This window comes from Pogona vitticeps, chromosome 4 (genome assembly GCF_051106095.1).
Source record: "Pogona vitticeps strain Pit_001003342236 chromosome 4, PviZW2.1, whole genome shotgun sequence".
In the NCBI taxonomy this organism is placed as follows: Eukaryota; Metazoa; Chordata; class Lepidosauria; order Squamata; family Agamidae; genus Pogona; species Pogona vitticeps.
This window is the reverse complement of record NC_135786.1, coordinates 196,129,567-196,137,717: the sequence shown is the minus strand read 5'-3', so window position 1 is coordinate 196,137,717 and position 8,151 is coordinate 196,129,567.

Genomic DNA, 8,151 nt, shown 5'->3' with positions numbered 1-8,151 from the left:
GAATAGTGACTTTTCTTTCTTTGCACTCTGCTGGAAACAGAGGGAAGAGCAGGTATTGGGAAATCAACTGAACCAGCACGTATATTACACAAATTTATAGGCATTGTATCCAGCTGTACTTGTCTTCGAAAAACTAGATTGTATCTTCATAACCTCTGACTGTTTATTCTTTTTGCCTTTTTTTTGCTGCACTGAACATCTCCATGACTCCTCTTGGTTTAATATATACGAGGTGTTTTGTAGTCTTAACTTATTTTTTTAAAATTAACTAGCCTTATTATTTAAAAAACTTAAATAAAATTCTGTACATGCTTGAATAATTTCTACCCCTTTCTCCATTGAAAGAAAATATAACATAGATTTCCAAGACAATCAGAAGTGATATAGGAGCCCTACCAGCTCCTATATCATTAGACAAATCTTAGGCCTGTGTCCGCACTACACAGCATTGGCATCAAGTCTCTTTCACTGGTCTAGGATGTACTGTAAGTCCTTCCCATTGCTTACTTTCTGTTGACTGATCCAGAGGTCAGCCAAGGGATCTGCTCCCTAATAAAGAGTTGCTAGCAGAAAACCCCTCCCTTCAAAAAGGGTATCAGTTATAGTGAGGAAACCCTCTCAAACTTTCTTCCTTTCAAGGATGTGGGGATATCAAAAGCATAGAGTTACACAAGATAAAGTGCTGGTACAACAAAAAGATGCAGCTTGTTGGAAAAGACATTCATGCTAGGAAAGAGTGAAGGCAGCGGGGGGGGGGGGAAGAGGAAAACCAAGTATTAGATGGATTGACTCAAGGAAGGAAACCACAACAGTGTATTTGCAGGATGTGATCAAGGCTCCTAGTGATAGAACATATTGGAACTCATTCATTCATAGGATTGCTAAAAGTCAGAGATTATTTGACGGCATGTGACAACAACAACAACAAATTTTCACTGAGTTGTACTCTGTGTGGAGGAAAATTCTGCAAAATTGCTATACCTCCTGCTATTGCAAGACTGGAATTATCTAACTCAGGTTCAGCTAGAACAATTGTACAATCACTTTAGTTAAGATTTTAGTCTGAAGATCCAGAAATCCAAAGTTGGCTTGCCTCAGTAATATTGGACAGAATTTGTAATGTTTTAACAGTTAAGTTAAATGTCGTTACTTAGTTTTGAACAACATTCTAGAAGAAAATACTGATGACGCTATTCTCGCCACTCCCTGGTGGGACAATTTGAGGTTTGGATCCACAAAATAGTTTTTTTTTATTCTTCACCATCTCAATCATTTCCAGATGCCCTGAACTACAAATTTTTCAGTCTTATTTCTTGCTTTTCAGATTAACACATCTGGGAGCTGCCATGTCAGGGAAGGCTATCTGAAAACATGGTATCTAACAAGCTACCAATGGCCTCTTTAAACATCTTCATCCCAAACTTTTCCATTTTCCTGGCAACATATATATTTTTCAAACACAGTGGTTTTTTATTTATTATTATTTTTATTAAGGTTAATAAGCCACAATGTTTTCCTTCCAGTTGTCTTTCTGTCTGCAGGTTGCCTCTGTTAGTTTTTATCATTTCTAATAATGAGTGTTATAGTGTAAAATAACTTTGTATAATATCCCAGCGAGCTAAAGTTGCCTTTTTGGGCTAGAGCTAAAATTCCCAAGTGGTATGGCCAGTCTGTCTGCCAGTTCCATCTACCTTATGAGATTATTGGTGAAGGCATGTACAGTACCTCTGCCCACTGAAGGAAAGACTGAGTTTCTGAATAAGGGCTTGTCCTAAAGATCTTATAATGTCTGTAGGCTTGATAATGAGGCAAGCTATTTAATTTAGGGGCTGAAAAAGTTAAAACAAACACCTTTAATTGTGCCTTTACTACACAACAGTGTGGAGGAGGAAACTCTTTTCCCTCATACTTCTTAACTAATGGATTGCCTGGAAAAATGAGCAGTTCAGCCTGCCTTTCCAGTTTTGGAAGTCACCTGAAAGACTCCCTGAAATGTATGACTTTAGTAGAGGATGGCATTTTCACTGGTTTCCCCATCTATCACCTGGAATAGATGAGGAGCTGAATTCTCGTTTGGCTTTCTGGCCTACATTTCTTGCTTCCTAATCTTCCTTATCATGTTTTGGAAAGAGGAACTGTCTGATTCAAGGGTGCGTTCAGACATACATCTTGTATTTGCAAAATCTTTGCTATTTCATTGCAAGCTATAAGAATAAGACATCTTCAGTGATTTTATGCCCAGATACAATTTTACTGAGTTTCATCAACAGAAGTGATCAGGAAATAGTTGTATGGGTGAGAAAAGGTCAGTTACTGCTCCTCCTTCCCCATTCATTCATTTTTCCAGTGTATGAAACATACTGATATTATTTAGCATTGCTCGCACAGTTTCATAGAATCAGAGAATAAAGAAGTTAGAAGGGGCCTATAAGGCCACTGAGTCCAAATCCCTGCTTAATGCAGGAATACAAGTTAAAGGACACCTGCCACGTGGTTGTCTAAATTTCTCTTGAATGCCTCCAGAATTGGAGCACTCACCACTAGGGATGGGCATGAACCAGTTCATCATGTTTCATCCTACTGGTGCTACTACTCCCCATTTTTATCTCTTTCTCCCTCTCCCTTCAAGTTCAGTTTAAAGTCCTCCTGATGAAGTTCTTCATGTTGTGGCCAAACACATTCTTCCCAGTCCTTGTGAGGTGCAAGTCATTTCTTGCTAGCAGTCCATCATCTAGAAAGTTTAGCCCATGATCCCAAAAACCAAATCCTTCACATCGGCACCACCCAAAACCTCAGCTATTGGGAGTGGAGCTAGCTGTGGAGACACATATGCATCGATTAAGACCATAGCATTGGGGGTGTGAGATTTTGCCTGCACTGTGATACAAATTACAGTAAGCCTCCTCTGCACCCATCTTCTATCTGAAGCCTGTTGAGAGATTACCTTTTTTGGCAGAAGAATATTTTGCCATGCTTAGCAACATGTTTTCTTACTAATTTCTTAGACAACTTGGGAAATGCTACTCAACAATGCGTGCATTTGTTTACAGTTTTGAAGTGTTAGAATTCACAGAAAGGGAAAGAATGAATGGAAACAGAAAATCCAAGAAAAAGTGGTTGCCAAGAGAGGCAAGAGAAATGGAGAGGCAGAGGAGAATCCACAGCATACGATCCACCTGTCACAGGGACAAGTCCTTTAACAAAGACTCCATTAATTTCCATCCATCCTGGAGAGAGTGCTACTTTTTCACTCTTTTCCTAAATGTGCTCTCTTATGAAGTGGAATCAAACTAGTCCGCTCATTCACTAGGGGTCTGAGGGAAATGAAACAAGGGGATGTGTGTATTGTAGATCTGTGGAGAAGAAAGCAACCAGTATGACGAAGTCACTGGAGCAACCCTACTTGGAAGTAAAGTGAAAATACTTATCTTTGGTAACTTAGAAAAATAATGGGTAAGGGAAGAAGACATATTAGAGATATACAAACAATTTATTGTTTTATAAAAATAAAATAAAAAGAGACTTGACACCTCCCTCCACATGAGAGAAGTGGTTCATCTATGAATGATGGGAAACATGAGGATAAATTAAAAAAGAGGTAGTTCCACCTGGCGTAGTGTAGTGGATTGAGTGACTGCTTTAGGAGGCCTGAGTTTGAGTCCCTGCTCAGCCATAGAAGTTCAGTGAGGGTGCGGCACTGGTAAAAGCACTCTTTAAATATCTCACTTACCTTGAAAGCCCTATTTGGGTTGCTATAAATCAATTCTAACTTGACAGCACATAACAACAAAAAAGGGGGATTATATACTTTCTTGGAGGCTTGGCCCAGTCAAGCCGGTGTTATATTGCCTATGGTTTCAGAAGCTATATCCTTCTATGTACAGTGGACCCTCTACTTACGGAATTAATCTGTATTGGAACGGTGGCTGCAAGTCGAAAAGTCTGTAGGTCGAATCTCCATTGACCTACAATGCATTGAAAACCGATTAATCCCATAATTGGCAGTTTTTATTCTATTTTTGTTCCATTTTGGGTTTTTTTCTGGTCTGTAAGTCAATTCTCCGGCTGCAAGTCAAATCTAAATTTTGCGGCCAGAGAAGTCTGTAACTTGAAAAGTCTGTAAGTCGAGCCGTCTGTAAGTTGAGGGTCCACTGTATTAATTGCTGGGGATCTCCACCCAGATGGAAGGCCAAGTTGCACTTACACTGCATTGTGGGATTTCCACAGGCAAATGGTGGTGATGTGCAAACAGAATTTTGGACTAAATAGGTTCACATGGCTTCATTTTATGCTCTTTGAGTTGTTAGGGTGAGGGAACAACACACTTTTGGTCTCCTGATTAAACGTAGTCAGACAGAAGAAGCTGGGAATAAATGCTTACTTTTACAGGACTCTGAATTCAGTCAAGCCTGTCTCTCAGCAGAGGTTGACTGCTGTTTCATCCAATAGTGAGCAAAGAAAGCCAGCCATTTCAAACCAAATGGACTAATCATTTAAACAATAGCTTGCTGTGTGGATGGTTATTGGAGATCAAGAATGAAGGTAGTCCTATATAGCTACATTAGAAGACAGAGGTTTACGACATCAAAGCATTCCTTTCCTTTCCTCTGGGGATCATAATACTGACACACCAAAGATAAGATATTTATGAAGCACTGTGAACAGCTGAAGTACATGGTGTACGCAAACACAGCATAGAACAGCATTTGTTTGTTGAGTCCAACAGTCATTTAACATTTATAGCAGAAGGACAAACTATGCAAATGAGCTACATAATAATAGTTCATCATAAGAACAGTAAAACCACACGGAAACATCTCATCATAACAATGGAAGAGAAACAGGTAATTATGGGGAAATGCCAAATATTATGATTACAGTTGATTTCTGAATTATTTAAAACAAAGCTTCAATCATCAGTTTACTGCAATATAACACAGTTTTTGTAAGTGTAATAGTGAGAAGACATTTATGCCACATATGTCCCAAAGACAAAGGAATTCCCTCTTCCTTTTCCCCATAACCAACTGGAGATTTACTGAGATAACCCCCCTTTAAATTAATCTTTTTTAATGTACAGAAAAATAATAGAAAGGTAAATTAAGCCAAGAATAGTTAAAACAGGTTAAAATAGGAGGATGATTGTGGACAACATCTATAAGATGGTATATCACATAGTATGTGAATTTCTCCAAGTAATTGTGGGAAAATATTTTTCTATAATTAATCAGGTTACTTTAACCACCAGATGATCAGCTTACCTCAGCGCCCAAGCTGTCTGATCTTGAAATTTACACGGATCATTTTAGAATGAAATGATGCAACTTGGAAACCAGGGGACCTCATTTAGCACTACATACAGAAACTATACACTGGTGCCCTACTTAGCGATTGCTCCGCTGAGTGATGAAATCGCTTTGCGATGGACTTTTGGCCATCACTGGAGTGATCGCTTAGCGATGTCCCCTATGGCTAAAAGTCGCTTTGCGATGATCGCGGGGAAGCGATCATGGCAAAGCGAACTTTTTAAAACAGCTGATCGGTGGTTCCAAAATGGCCGCTGCAAAAAAATGGCTGCCACTGTTTTGCTTCGCTTTAGAGGCACCCAAAATGGCCACCGCTATGGAGGAATTTTGCTTTAAGGTAAGTTTTTAGCCCATAGGAACATATTAAACACGTTTTAATACATTCCTATGGACTTTTTAATATTGCTTAGTGATTAAATCACTTAGTGATGTTTTTCCCGGAACAGATTAACATCGCTAAGTGAGGCACCACTGTACTGCACTTGATAAACAGTCATTACTCAAGCAGGTCTTACATTAAACTGAAATACTGGTTTACAGTTCAGTTTCCATTCTAAGAAGTTATTTTACTGAAATGAAGAATATCTGAATGATGATTTCAAAAATTCAAGACTAGTGTAGGCTACAATATTTGCTAGGTTCAAATCACACGCAGTGTACTTTCTTTTGTACAGAGCAACATTCACATGTGTCTAAATAAATGTGTTACAGTTAACGTACCCTGTAATTTTTGAGCTCTACTGGGTGGGGCACCATCTCTTTTGCATGGGGCTTTGCCCCTACATGCGTGCATGACTCCAGCCCCCCTGCACACTGGGTTCTGTCATGACCAGAACCTCAAGCCATAGCTGCATGGAGAAAGAAAAGAGCTGCACGGAGGGAAGCAGAGTTGTGTGTGTGTGTGTGCGTGCACATCCATCTTAGTGGAAACCTTGTTTACAGTCCATGAAAGCTTATGCCTAATAAAACTTGGTCTTTTAATGTACCACACAACTCCTTGTGACAGTGGCTGTAAAGAACAGCATGTCCTTTTATGCCACCTGAGCTTCCTGCCTGGAACATTCATACAAATGTGTTGAAGGCAATGGGGCTATGGAGGACTTTGCTGGACACAGAAGGAAGCCAAGCTGTCTGTAAACCAAGAAGCCGAGCATCTGAAAACTCTTCTTAACAAAGTGTTCTCTTCCCATTTCATGGGCCTATATTAAAATTTGTTTTACAACTGATACTGTCATTTTCTATGATGTTTATATCCAATTATTTCAGCTTGATCTCCCAACATTTCTTTGGATATGAATAACAAAGCTCAAGTGTAATGTATACACTGGTTAGTATATAGAAGGAGCAGCCATATTAGTCTGTGCAAGCATTATAGGTAAAAACAAAATAGAAATAAAAAGCAATAAAAGACAAGAACATGGTGGCACCTTAAATACTAACTGTTATGTTACTTCATCAGATGTATGATGGGAGCCATGCCTCAGAGGGATCCCATGTGGGGAAACTGTGGGGCAGGAATGGGTACTGGGGAAGGAGTAACATGGGACACCTCAATGGACACCTCACCGGGCAAGATAAGGCTGCCAGTTCCTCAGCTCCCCACAAAGGCAATCCACATAATCCAGGTTACAGCCTAATACAACTGGAAGCACCCAATGGAGCAAAGGGTTCAAGAAATCAAGCCAAGTCATAAGGCGCAAAGGCTAAGGACTTTAGCCCTAAAAGAACCTCAGTGATACATCTCTACAAATATAAAGTAAGGGGCTGCAGTGCACCAGGAAACAAGAGAGGAAATAATTCATTTTCTTCATGTAGATGGTCATAATGTTTCAAATAGGTAGAAATGAATCAGTAATGTTAAAACAAATGGGAACATTTGCCCCAGTATACAATATATACCATGTGACTGGGATTCAGTACACCAGATAGGTACTGCAAGTTAGCTTGAAACAGAGACAGACCTGCTTGCAAAACATGTCCTGTTTTAATGAGATTCCTCCCATTGAAGCAGAAGGTTAGTGGCCGGCCAGCGCTGGGGAGTGTGTCAGCTTTTTCCCAGTTAGTTTACTTCACTATAAGGTGTTCTGTGTGCAGATTGAACAGATAGGGAGATAACACTGAAACCTGTCAGACCCAAATATCTAATAAACCATTCTGTTTCTCTATGTTCTGTCCTCACAGTAGCTTTTTGTTCACAGTACATATTATGCATCAGGACAATTAAGTGGAGAGGCACACCCATTTCTTTCAGATGTAGCTTCTTATCCTACTGATTATGGTACTCCATGCTAGTTACTGTGCTAGTTACTTATCCCACTCTTAGTTCCTCTACTCCTACAAATTCAGTACAGAGTTGGAAATAGTTCACACACTGATAATGGTATCAGTGTTTACATTCCACACTTCTGCTCTTTGATCTCCTTGTCTGACCTGCCAGAGGCGGTTTCGGCAGCCCAAGATTGGTGGTTTTGTAAAAACTTCAACCAAGGGCCTATTTTGGTCTGTTTTTGGCCTCAAAACTGTGGTAGGATAGAATTATTTTTAAAAAACTTTTGTACTTCTATGCTACCTTTCTCCCCAAAGCAGACCACAAATCATTAAAAGAGACAAAACAAAAAACAATATACAAAAACAATATAAAACTATTCAACATGGCAGCTGTAGCAAGCCACTCTCAAGCCTCTACCAATCCAGGCCTCCAAGAGTGCTCACTACTTCTCTCCATAAACTGCTGCCACCAACCTATCCTTTAAATCACAAGGACAAGTGTTTCTTTCAAAACAAATAAAGTGTTTATTGATTACACAAAATAAAAGGAGTAAATCACAGGTATAAAATCAAGTTG